The sequence below is a fragment of the Equus przewalskii genome, chromosome 7 (genome assembly GCF_037783145.1).
Source record: "Equus przewalskii isolate Varuska chromosome 7, EquPr2, whole genome shotgun sequence".
In the NCBI taxonomy this organism is placed as follows: domain Eukaryota; kingdom Metazoa; phylum Chordata; class Mammalia; order Perissodactyla; family Equidae; genus Equus; species Equus przewalskii.
Genome location: NC_091837.1, coordinates 67202369 through 67215220, shown reverse-complemented (window position 1 = coordinate 67215220; position 12852 = coordinate 67202369). Strand labels below are relative to the sequence as shown.

The following is a 12852-nucleotide window of genomic DNA, read 5'->3' as shown; positions in this document are numbered from 1 at the left end:
TGAGACACCTGCACCCCCACACCAGGAGAGAGCTGAGAAATACCAGGGTTGCTAATCCTGTTCGGCAATAGCCCTTACCTCAGAATCAACAGAGAAGCAAAGGAACTAGAATCTTGAGAAGGGAGGAATATTATTCCCAGCCAGCCTGAATAATCCCCTTAGGATTCAATCACACGATGAGATCAGAGGGCAAGGGGTTCTTGGATCACCTCTCGGTCAGGCCAGAAAACTGCTTAAGGAAGGATTTCATGTAGACCATGATGACCTCACTCCCTTTTCCAAGAAAAGAAGACAATATCAGGGCCATTTTTAATATGAGAGTTTCATTCATGGGGGGTGTGGGGAGGGGTCGGAGCTGAGGGTTGAGGGATGGTCAGAAAGACTGAGGATGCATGTGTTAAAGACCACAGTTCTGGAGAAATCACTCAACAATCTTTGGAGCCATGGAGCTGTCCTGGGTTCTGACTTCTCCTCTGGCCTCTCTCACCTCTGGACTCTGCAGCCTGTTCCCAGGGTTCCGACCTTAGGTGGTGACTCTTCTCAACCTTGCCTGTTATAGACATCTCTCAAACTTGGCAAGATGGTCCACATTACCATACAGCCCCTCCTCAATTCACAGAAATAAAAGGTAGAGAGTTGCTGATCCTAGATCAGGCTTATCTTTGTCTCCTGCCTTCAAAGGCCACTGTTTCCAATTCTGAACTCACCTGACCAGACCCTTGAAACCCTACTGATTCTTTATTTCTTGGTTGACTTCTCCGGATGCTGCCTTCGATGTCTTTCATCATCTTCCCTCCCAGTTTGTTTCTCATCACAACTTTCCAGACTCTGCTTGGGCATTCCTACTCCACATTGTATCTTCCTTCCAAACTATCTAGGAAAGTAAAGGTTCATATATTTGAGAAAAATATTCCAGAAGGCCATGCAGCAACATTTCAGTAGTCAGGGGTAATGTTTGTCTTTAGTGACTCCTATGTTGCCCCCTTTCTTGTTTTGCTTCTCCTACCTGCCATGCCCTCTCCTCAGACAATACGAGCAGTCCATTTCCTCTATGACTGCAGCCCTAACAGTCTTCTCAGTTTTGTATTAATAGTAGTCAATAAATCAAATACAATGGATTCTCATTCATTGGCGAGCACTGAACTAATGCTTCTAGGGGAAATACAAGGAAAGCTCCTGTGAGCCCCTGGTCACAACATTTTCATCAACTGATTGGTACACAACCTTGTTTTGTGTGTGTTCCTGTTTAGAGATACCTTGTTTAATATATATTGTTGATTTATTAACAGCGAAGTCAGAGCCAACAGCACTACAACTCATGGCTGAATGCAGCTCCTCTAACACATGTATTTTCTCTGTAAGGCACAACACAGCCTTGTTGCACTTAGAAATACTAGACAGCCCTTCAGCACTATGCTTGGGGGCCTTTTAAACAGCAAAATCGCCAATAAAAAGCACAAAAATGCGAAAAACATGGCACTAATTAGACCACAAAAAGGACACTTGTTTATAGTATAAAAGCTGAACAAGAAGACAGAGCATCGTTTTGATCAACTTCAGCTGGCAACGTGTGCATTAAACAACTCAAATTTTTCACCACTCTGCACATTTCCATGAATGACTGTGAAAACACTGTGAGTATTGATTATATGGTTACCAATACATTTTAGCAAGTAGGTGAATTTGCAAATACAGAATGTGCAAAGAATGAGGTTCAACTGTATCAATCACTTACTGCCAGGCACTGTGCTCAGTGCTGGGGAGACAGTAGTAAACAAGAGACAAGGTTCCTCTCATCTTGAAAATGACCTTGTAGCAAAAAAATATGTTTATTAAAAAAGTAATTAATTTAAATAATGATAGGTCTCTAAAATGGGGGCCCACAAGGTGCTAGTCTGAGGATTCATAGGCGAGCTCTCTGAAGAAGTGGTATTTAAGCTGAGACCTGAGGAATGAATAGGAGTATACATGAGGTGCAGTGTGTATTTGCCAAAAATGGAGAAGCACTTTTGAAGCAGAGTGAATAGCAAATGTAAAGGCCCTAAAATAGAAGGAGTCTTTTTTTATTGAGATGTAATTGACATATAACATCATTAGTTTCAGATGTATAACATAATGGTTCAATATTTGTATATATTGTGAAATGATCGCCACAGTAAGTCTAGTTAACATCCATCACCACACAGTTACAATTTTTGTGTGTGTGATGAGAGCTTTAAGATCTACTCTCTTAGTAACTTTTAAATATGCCATATATCTTAATTAACTATAGTCACCATGGTGTGCATTACACCCCCATGACATTTATTTTATAATTGCAAGTTTGTACCTTTGTGTGTGTGTGTGTGTGTGATTTTTTTTTCTGTGAGGAAGATTGGCCCTAAGCTAACACCTGTTGTCAATCTTCCTCTTTTTCTTTTTTTTCTCCCCAAAGCCCCAGTACATAGTTATATATCATAGTTGTAAGTCCTTCTAGTTCTTCAATGTAGGATGCCATCACAGCATGGCTTGATGAGTGGTATGTAGGTCCGTGCCCAGGATCCGAATCGGTGAACCCTGGGCTGCTGAAGCAGAGTGCACAAACTTAACCACTAGGCCACTGGGTAGGTCCCTGAAGTTTGTACCTTTTGACCACCAGAAATTTTGCTATGCACCAGAAATGAAAGAAAATTCCAGAATGACTACAAAGTAGGTAATAGGGGTGGGAGCTAGAAAGTAGATAGGAACCAGGCCATACAAGATATTATAAGCCATTCCAAGGATTGAGACTTTATCCTAATTGTACTGAGAAGCCATCAAAGGATCTCAGGAATGGTAGTCACATGGGGAAGATTGTCATAGTGTCTGTGGAGAATAGGTTAGACGGAGAAGAAAACAAACTTCAAAAGACTGATTAAGAGATGGTGGGAGACGATGATGTCTTGCACAATGATAATGAGAGTGGGGAATGGAGAAAAAGAAGAGATTTGAGAAATACTTGATGCAGAGGACTTGTTAAAGGTTTGACTGAAAAAGAGACTTGAACAAGAATGGAGAGGATGCAGGAGGAGTTTCTTCATCTTGATATGTTGAATTTGAAGGTCTGGGAGACATATAAGAGGAGATGTCCAGTAACAGTGGGGTCTGGAGCTCAGGAGGAAAATCAGTGAGGAGACACTAATCTGAGATATTATCTAAGAGTTGTTAGTGCAGAGACAATTTTGAAGTCATGAGAGTGAATTAGAGAGCCTGTGGAGGAAATGCAGCTTGAGAAAAACAAGGGTGGCCTAGAGCAGATTCCTGAGAATTGCAACATTTGAGATTAGATTATGGAGAGGAAGGAAGAGGAGGGAGAGGAAGAAAAGAAGAGTGGAAAGAGTGGCCTCCATAGCTTTTACTTCCAAACTGGAATGTGCTTGGGGAGATGGACCCTGTCTGGGGAACTGTAATGCTGAGGATTGTTTACTGGCCATGAAATCCCAAAATGTATTGTGTTGGTTCCTGACGTCATAGCTTTCCAGACATAAATTTAATAAAGGCAATATGAGACCCACTTGTTTTTAAATAGCAGAGCAATTCAAAATATTTAAAATGTTTATTTCTCCCTAGAAAATTCCCAGAATCCCTTGATAAGAAATTTTGTTGTATAGCCAAACAGTTAAGTCACTGTAACAGGGAGAAAGGAGGAAGAGATGAACAGCCTTCTGTCATTTATGGATTCGTGTTTATTAGACAGAAATGTTCTTCATTGCCTCCTCAGTATTCCCCCTACACACACACACAAAATGTCAGGGAACTTTTCTCACCTAGCCTCACCCTGGCTGCTCACTGGTCCTTTTTGTAAGGTGGAATTGTCTTTATTCCTAACCGCTCCAATCTTTCCAGAGAAAGGTGTATTACATATGAGTTTGCAGCAGTGAGAAATCTCTAAGATGAACTTTTTCCATTCAAAAGATTTTCTCTTCTCTTCACTCTCTTCTCTTTCCTAGCTCCCTGAACTTTGAGGCCAGCCCTTATTTAAATTTAACCTGGCGTGAAATAACTTACATCTTTTGGGCCAAGCTAACAGTCATTCACAAATGGATACCCAAGAGATGACTTTGCACCTGAAATTTCCTTCCACTGCTAAGTTCTTATGCATCCTTCAAAATCCAGATTAACTATCAATCACATTCTTCATGAAGCTCCTGGATTACACCAAATGAAGCTAGATGCTCCCTACTCTGTGCTCCTAAACTGCTCTGTTCAAACCTCTGCTTGTAGCATTCATTATGCTGAATTGTAAATGTCTTGCCAATTACAGTTGGCAGACTTTGAGTCTTTTAAGCTTAGGTACCTTGTTTGATTCACCTGTGTATTCCCAGTGCCTGCACTTGGTGAGCATTTAATAATTATATGAATGAATGAGTAAATTGATGTTATCCGTCAACTTGTAGCAGCTTCTGGATCCTAAATGGATGGCTCCAGAATGCCATTCTTCCCTAGACTTCCATGCAGGTCTTTTTCTCCCCTCTAGGTGTTTGGGAAATCTTCAGATGTGACGCATCATATCAGACATTCTTATGAAAGCATTTGTAATTTTCCAAGGGTATCTTTAGTGGATTGAACAGTGTTCCCCCCCAAATTCTTATCCACCCAGAACCTCAGAATGTGACCTTAATTGCAAATAGGGTCTTTGCAGATATATTAGTTAAGGATCTCAAGATGAAATCATCCTGGGTTTAGGGTAGGCCCTAAATTCAATAACTGTATCTTTATAAGAAGATGAAGGGACACAGAGAGACATACAAAGAAGAAGGTCGTGTGAAGATAAAGGCAGAGATTGGAGCTAGAGATAGTGGCTACAAGCCAAAGAATGCCAGGGACTGCCAGAGCCACCTAAAGCTAGGAATTGGCCAGGCGGATTCTACCATGGAGTCTTAGAGGGATCATGGCCCTACTGACACCTTGATTTCAGAGTCTAGCCTCCAGGGATGTGAGAGAATAAATTTCTGTTGTTTTAAGCCACTAAGTTTGTAGTAACTTGTTACAGCAGCCCTAAGAGACCAACACAGTAGGGAAGGCCCTTCTGGGAATACTAAAGACTTTCCAAGGGACTCAATCCAGGCACTTCCCTGCAGCAAAGAATCTGCCTCAGAATTTGCTACTGGATGTAAAAATATTTAAGGCCACTAGATAGAAGACACCAAGTCAAGTTCAGTCTGATCAGAGAGCCTAATGGCAATGGGGTTAACTGCAGCAGCTTAAAGTACCGTGAGGCCAGGTGTTCCGGAGTTAAACTCTCAAGGTGGTGTCAAGTAGGGAATCTGCTTGCCAAACTCACTGCTCTTAACTTTTGTGGCTGAGGTCTTCATAGCCCTGCAGGCAGTTCAGTGGTAAGCAGGGCTCAAAAACCAACAACTCCTTCAAGTCAGAAAAAGAGGAATAATATAGAGCCAAAAAAGCATCAAATACTAACTTCCGTTCCCACTGTGTACTTGTCATTAAATTCCAGCCACTGGGACCTCTGCCTTGTGGCCTAATTCCTACCATTTGCTCTGCTACGATTACATCTCCCTGTTTATGAAACAAACTCTCTTATGATCTCATTTCCTCACTGAAGTTCTTCCTATGCCTTCCCTAACTTGAGGCCCCCCCCAGAAAAGTCATCGTATTTATAACTACATGCTTTTTGTCTGTCTGCTCTGCTTGACTGTCAGTTCCAAGAGTACCATTGTCTTGTTCGTTGCTCTTTCCCTAATGCCTATCACACTGCCTTGTAATATAGTATGGACTTAATATATTTTAATAGAATTTATTTATACTCCTATGTCTTTGTCTCTGACTAATCCTTGTTTTTTCTTGCTTCAGTCATAGGAAGCCAATGTTTCTCCAGAATCAGAATTTTTCCTTGTGCCTTAGTATTTTCAAAACTTGCGTCCTGGCCATGAACCTCAGAGTCATAACTAGGTTTTCCAATACCAGCTCCCCCTACTTCCAGACACTGATATGCACATATATAGACTTTCTTAGTTTTCCTAATGCATTTTTCTTGTATGCGAAGACCCAACAGCCAATTTTTTCTATGTCCTCACTGTCAAAAAAAACCCTTAAGAGGAGGGTGGTGTTTCAGCACCGTGGACAGCTCCATGCAGTTTCAACTGTATTGATCATTGTTGCTGCTACTCTGGTTTAGGAGCCCAGCTCTTCCGTGATTCCTCCCGTGGATAGGCCAAGACTATCGTATTGTCTTGGTTTCATAATGGCTCCTGGCATTAAAAAAATTCTAGGTCATTGATGTGATCCTCTTCCCCTTGTAGGCAGAAAAGTGGGCCTCCTTCTTTCCAGACTTTGGATCTGAAAGCAGGACCATATCATTGGTAGGTCTTGAGGTTCAACAGGGAAAAGAGGAATTCCCTCACCTCATTGAACCCAAGTGTTTGGGATACTAGGGTCAAGATAGGGAGAAGGAAGTTCAGGTTGTGTGCCCAACTTCCTCTTTATAGTAACTTTCTCTTCCAGGGATGGAAGTTTAAATGTTAATACAAGCTAAGACAGCTAAATATGTCCTTAAGCTATCTCTGTGCCACATTTTTTCATATTTAGTTTAAAAATATTCAAGCTAAAATATGCTTCCTTGTATAGAAGTTTATGAGGACAAATATATTTCGTTTGAGAGCCTTCCACAAAAAAGTTGTGACTCCCTGAACAAATACCATATAAGTCTGGTTTCAAATGTTTAGTTAACTTAGAAGCATAGTAATATTCTCTTTCCCTGAATCTACCTTTCCATCTTTTTTTATCCAATGGTTCTTTTTTTATAAAACGTTTAAACATTCACAAAATTGAAGGGAATAGTGTAATAAACTTCCACGTACCCATCACACAGATTCAACAATTAAGATTTGTTATACCTGCTTTACCCTTTTTACTTTTTATTTTCTTAATTTCTTTTTGGTTGCTGGAAGATATAAAATCAAATCCTAAAACTCATATCATTTCATCTCAAACATATTTAGTATATTCCTCTTTTTAAAATAGACATTTTCTTATGAAATCACAATGCCATTATCACGATTAACAATGATTTGTTTGTGTCATCCAATTTCTACTCCATGTACACATTTCTTCGATAATACAAAAAAGTCCTTGGACTTTTTTCTTTTAATCAGGATGCAAACAAGGTCCACACACTGCGTTTAGGTGTTATGTCTCTATATTCTCCTTTAATGCAGAGCAGTGCCTACTCCCATTATTTTTGCATGCCGTTGACCTGTTGAAGGAACTGGGTCCAGTGATCTATAGAATTTCCACATCCTGGACCTGTCTGTCTGCCTCTTCATGACGTCATTGCCTCTTTATTCCTCATATTCCTTGCAATCTGAAATTCCGCTCTAAGGGCTTGATTAGATTCAGGTTCAATTTCTTTGGCAAGAATACTTTATAGGTGGTATCAGGACTACTTTAAAATGGGACTTGTGTACTTGGTATTACATCACAGCAGTCTCACTCTTACTGATGCTCACACTGAATAGTGGATCCAGGGAGCTGCCAGTCTGATCACTCCATTGTTAAGTTCCACCATAAATCTTCACCTAATGGCTTCATCCAGTGATGATCAATTAGGGTTACAAACAGTGATTTTCTAATTATGTCATTTCTTACCCACTTGTTAGCTAGAACTCTTCTGTAAAAAAAATTGTCCCCCAGGCTATTTGATTACCATGAAATACAGTTTATAGGGGAAAATCAAGATAAATGATTAATTCTTCCCCTTAATTCCAATTACCCAGATAGCGCCTACAATACTGAACAAATTATCACATAGAGTGTTTATTTTCTAATTCATCTTGCTCCCTCCAAAAGGAAAACTCTGGTGAAATGAATTTCTTTTACAAGAAGATGAATTTGTATGCTTTCTTTTGGATAATTTAAATTCATAGAAATAGAAAGAACCTCAGAAGTCATCTATTTTAACCCCACCACATTATTCAAGTGAGAAAACTGAGGCATGGAGATATTATAACATATTCAGTTTGGTGAGTCTGCTGAGAATGGAACCCAGATCTGCCAAATCCAAGAGTGTTGCCCTGGGCATCCTAGCTTGGGTGATGTACACATGACATCAAGTGTTTGTGGAAAGGTGATAGCCAGATTCTTGTATTCTTTTATAGCTAGGGCTCTGTGATGGTTCCATATCTCACTTCAAACCATCTATTGATCTTGTTTAAGAAATTTGGTTTACCCACATGGACACTTAGCTTGCCAAAGGTTATTTTTAAGGAAGTTTCTTGGGGAAGTAAATTATCTATCTGTTCAAGGAGTATTTTCAAGGGTTTGGGCTGGAGTAAAAAACTGACTGTTCACTATAGAAAGTAAATATAATTCATTGATTCTATGTAGAGCACTAAGTCAATATCCCTGTGATGCAATCAAGAGATCGTAAGACGTGGTTCCCACACTTTAAAATCTAACTGGAGAAGTCAGACATACACATTAAAATCGCCATTGAAGAGTAAGAGTGTGGTCATAACCTCAATAGCAAAGATTTCTCTAGCCATCTGTGCTCATGGCCAAATGAATGGATGGACAATAAACTCTGTGGGCCTGGGGGTTTTGAAGGGCTTCGTGGAGGAGGTGGGGCCTAAGTTGTCCAGAGAATTGCTTGGAATTTTGGGTGGGGGAATAGATTGGAGCATTAATGAGGAGAGAGGAAATGCCAAAATATTGCTTAATAATCCATCTCACTGGGATATAGGATTTGCATAAGGGCTCTCCTTTATTGAGGTGAGAAACAAGGTGAATGGAGTCGGAATGAAGAAGGCCCTAAATATGTAAACACAGAGTCAGGCTCTTTTGTTCCATCAGATGAGGAATCACAAGCAGCAGATGGCGTGATGAAATCCAGGGGGTGTCCAGCAAGCAGGCTCGCTCCCATTCAGAGTCTGCCATCTCTTCCCTGGAAGGATAGGGGCCCCACAGTGTTTCAGTTTCTAGGCCTTTTTCCTGCAGTAAACTTTGGAACATTTGGGATAAAATAATCAAGGCTACTAAGACAGGCCATTGCTCCCTGGTGAAGCTTTGAATCACTTCTCCCCTTCACTCATAAAATTTTACCACCGGTGCCATTCATCTTTGTTCTTCCTTATTTAATAATAGTACACACTTATGCATTCAATAAACATTTATTGAATAATGTGCCAAACACTGTTCTAGGCACTGGAATATAGTGGTGGATAGATCAGGCAAGATTCCTGAGCTCAGTGGAAGACAGACAATACAGACAACACGCAAGGAAATAAAAACAAAATTATTTCAGATTGTGAAGTGGGTATATGGTGATGTGATGGTAGATAGCTGGAGATGAGGAATCTCCTGTAAATAGTGTGGTTAGCAAAGGCCTTGCCAAAGACAGGACATTTGGTCTGACACCTCAGTGATGACAATATGCACATTCAGAGCCTGGGGAATATTGTTTCAGGCAGACAGAACAGTAAATGCAAAGTTTCAAAGGCAAGACTGCATGTCATACATCAAGGTATAAAAAGGCCAGTGTAAATGGAATATATAGTAAGTGAAATTGTGAGTATTATAAAATGAAATCAGAATGAAAAGGAACCAGATCATGTCAATCCTCATAGTTGTCAGTAAGCAGTTTGCATTTTATTCTGAAAGGGATGGGAAGCCATTGAAATGTTTCTATGAAGAAGTGACAAAATCTGATTTGTGATTTTAAAAATCACTATGCTGTATATAGAAGGATCATAATTATAGCATTGTGTATAAGAGTAGAAGTCTGGATAACACCTAATTATCCTTCAACAAAGACAAGGTAGATCATTTCTAGCATGTGCTTATGGTGGAATATCATGCAACTATGAAAAAGGATGGGGCAGATATTTATGTTCTGATATGGATGGACTGTGAGTGAAAGGGTAAGGTGTCAAACAGTGTGGAGTGTTTGCTATGATAAAGTAGAATTCTAAAAGAGGAGACTGCGTAAAGAAATGGATTCTCTAATGGGAGGTTTCAGATGGTTCCCTGTTGGTCCACAGGTTCCGGCAGGGCCTCCGCCATCTCCTAGTGCTGGTCACATGAGTCACGCTGTAACTGTGGATCTCTCTACTTCTCTGTTGTCTTCACCAGCAAAAACTAGCCATATGGCCTCAGCCTGCCCAGAGCTGCCTGTTTCCAGCTGCATGTTTGATGGGTTCTTAGTGGAGAAAGTCATGGTAGGATCCCTGCCAATCATTTCTAAAACAAGGCAACTAAATCGGCAATGAGCACAGAGCTGAGGATGAAGCTTCTTTCATTTCAAAGGGGTTGGAGTTAGACTTATTTTTACCATGGGAGGAGTTTCTTTGCAACATTCTAACTTGAAAAGAGAACTGGGATGGGGCGAGACAATGCCATGCTTTCAGAGGATGGGGAGAGGGGGATGCAGTGGGAAGGGAGGCAACCTGCTACTGAGCACCAGAAGGACCAAGCAGGCTCCTTCTCTAGTTGTCTTGACCGCTACACTGGAGCACTGAATTTTCTATGGATAAAGTTAAAGCTAGCCCAGAATCCATTCTTCCCTCAGGTCCTGCTTTCCTCTGTCACCACCCTGCCTGGAGCCCCGGAGTGTATTTCATGAGTGAAGGCTACTTAGGGTGTAGAACAGAGTGAATTGTGAGTTCCAGCAACAGAAATGATCTCATGACGACCTATCTCTCCAGTTAATGTCATCCCCCTTCACTCACACACACACTTACACACTTAAAATTTCCATTGATTCCCATTGATCGTTGCTTCCATGATGTCATAGAATGACCGTCATCCCGGGGTCAGAAGAGATGACTCCGGTTCTCATACATTAAGCCAGGAGTTCTCAGGTGTGGTTCTGGGACCACCAGCATCAGCATCACCTGGGAACTAGTTAGAGATGGAAATTCTTAGCCCCACTACAAATTTACTGAATCGGAATCCCTGGGAACAGGGCCCAGTAATCTGTGTTTTAACAAGCCCTCCAGCTGATAGCAATGCAGGCCCAAGTTCACAGACTTGGCTACCCACTGGAATCAGCTGGGCAGCTTTAAAGACTATTGATGCCTGGGTGCCATCCCAGAGATTCTAACGTAGTTGATCTGGGTAAGACCTGGATAGTAGAATCAATCTCTCTCTCTCTCTTACACACATGCGCACACACCCCGGGTGGGGAGTGAGGGGAGAGCAAAGAATGTCTTCCCTTGGGACATCTCCCCCAGCACCAACAATTTGTCTTCTCTTTCTCTGCCTCACTCTTCACTTACCCCTCCTTTCTATGGCGCACTCTAGAGGCCTTTTAGGACTGCTTCAGTAGGTCTCGTGTGCATCATTTCCAGACTGAATAGATCGAGGCTTATTAAGCAGTTTAATCCGTTTCATAATACTACTAGGAACCATCTCGGAAGGCAACCAATTTACAAACTTACAGGCAGAACTGCCCCTAATGCAGAAAAGGAAAAATATTTATTGAGTTAAAAAAAAAAGTTTATTGGTAAAATAACTCACCACTGTTTAACGTGACAGAGGTGTTTTAAATTTTAACTTAATTGTTTTAGCACTCATTGTTTTCCACTTCAGTAAAGATCTACGTTTAAAGAAATATGAATACTGCTTATTTATTTTTTTGCTGAGGAAGATTCGCCCTGAGCTAACATCTTTTGCCAATCCTCCTCTCCTCTTTTTGCTTGAGGAAGGTTCACCCTGACCTAACATCTGTGCTAATCTTCCTCTATTTTGTATGTGGGTTGCTCCCACAGCTTGGTCACTGCCAAGTGGTGTAGGTCTGCACCAGGAAACCAAACCCAGGTCACCAAAGCAGAGTGGGCCAAACCTAACCGCTAGGCCACAGGGCTGGCCCCCTCAGTACTTTTTAAACCTTGGATGAAACTATGCTAGGACTGCCAGTATGTATGCCCTGCCCACAAGCCTTAACATCCACCCCTTGCAGTCTGGGTAACTGGTGTCTGTCCCTTTTTGTGTGTCTCATTGTGCTTATAAGACCCTTCAGACCAGCAGCAGGAGCTACAGTTGTTGCTTTGGGCAGCATTTGATCCTATAGAAAGGCTTTTTTTGTGAGGACAGTGGGAGTGTCCCCACAACCCCAGGTGGCATGAGAGGGCAAGACGTGAGAGTGGAGCATATATATGCCTCCTTGTGGGGTTGCCTTGTGGACATATTACGAGCAGCAAGTATCATCACCAAAACCTGTCTGACCACTGGGATTTCCCCCTGCATGGGGCCCTTTGGCTTTCAGAGTTCTCAAGGACGTTGAAGGGTGAAGGGTAACTGAACCAGTGCATGGTGCAAATAACTTGCAGCTGTCACAGCAAATGCACGTCGATTCATACTTGATAGCTATTATTTGGGGGGACATTTCTGAAGGTAGCCCTGACAGTTACAACAGAAGCAGCTGTAAGTTCAATATTAGGCCAAGATATGTCAGGTTTAGCAACACACTCTTAAGAAATAGCAGCTTCTGATCCCTTCTATGATTGTCAAATAGCCATGGTCCTCAAAGTCATAACATATTCATTAAGCATTCACTGAGTAACTACTACATGCCAGTTGCTATGCTAGGCACTGGGGAAATAAAGACAAGACATACTCCCTGCCCTCAAAAGCTCACAGTGCAGAGGAAGAGACACTTGTAAACAGTGAGGAAACAGTGTGGTCATGGCGTGGCCAAGGCAGGTGCAGGATGCTATGGGAGCAAGGGGGAGGACACCTGATGCAGGCCTAGTAGGTGATGAAAGGACATTAGGGAAGGCTTCCTGGAGGAGTTGATGCCTAAACAGATTCTGGAAGGGTAAGGGGTGTGAGCTAGGTGAATGCTGGTGTCAGGAAGAAATAGGATTCATCCTTCAGCTT

At 41.6% G+C, this 12852-nt stretch overlaps 1 protein-coding gene across 2 annotated transcripts in view; it reads left to right on the top strand.

The window, feature by feature from the left end:
- LOXHD1 (lipoxygenase homology PLAT domains 1) overlaps positions 1-12852 on the top strand; it is a 169413-nt gene that overhangs the window by 140196 nt on the left and 16365 nt on the right. The window lies entirely within an intron of this gene.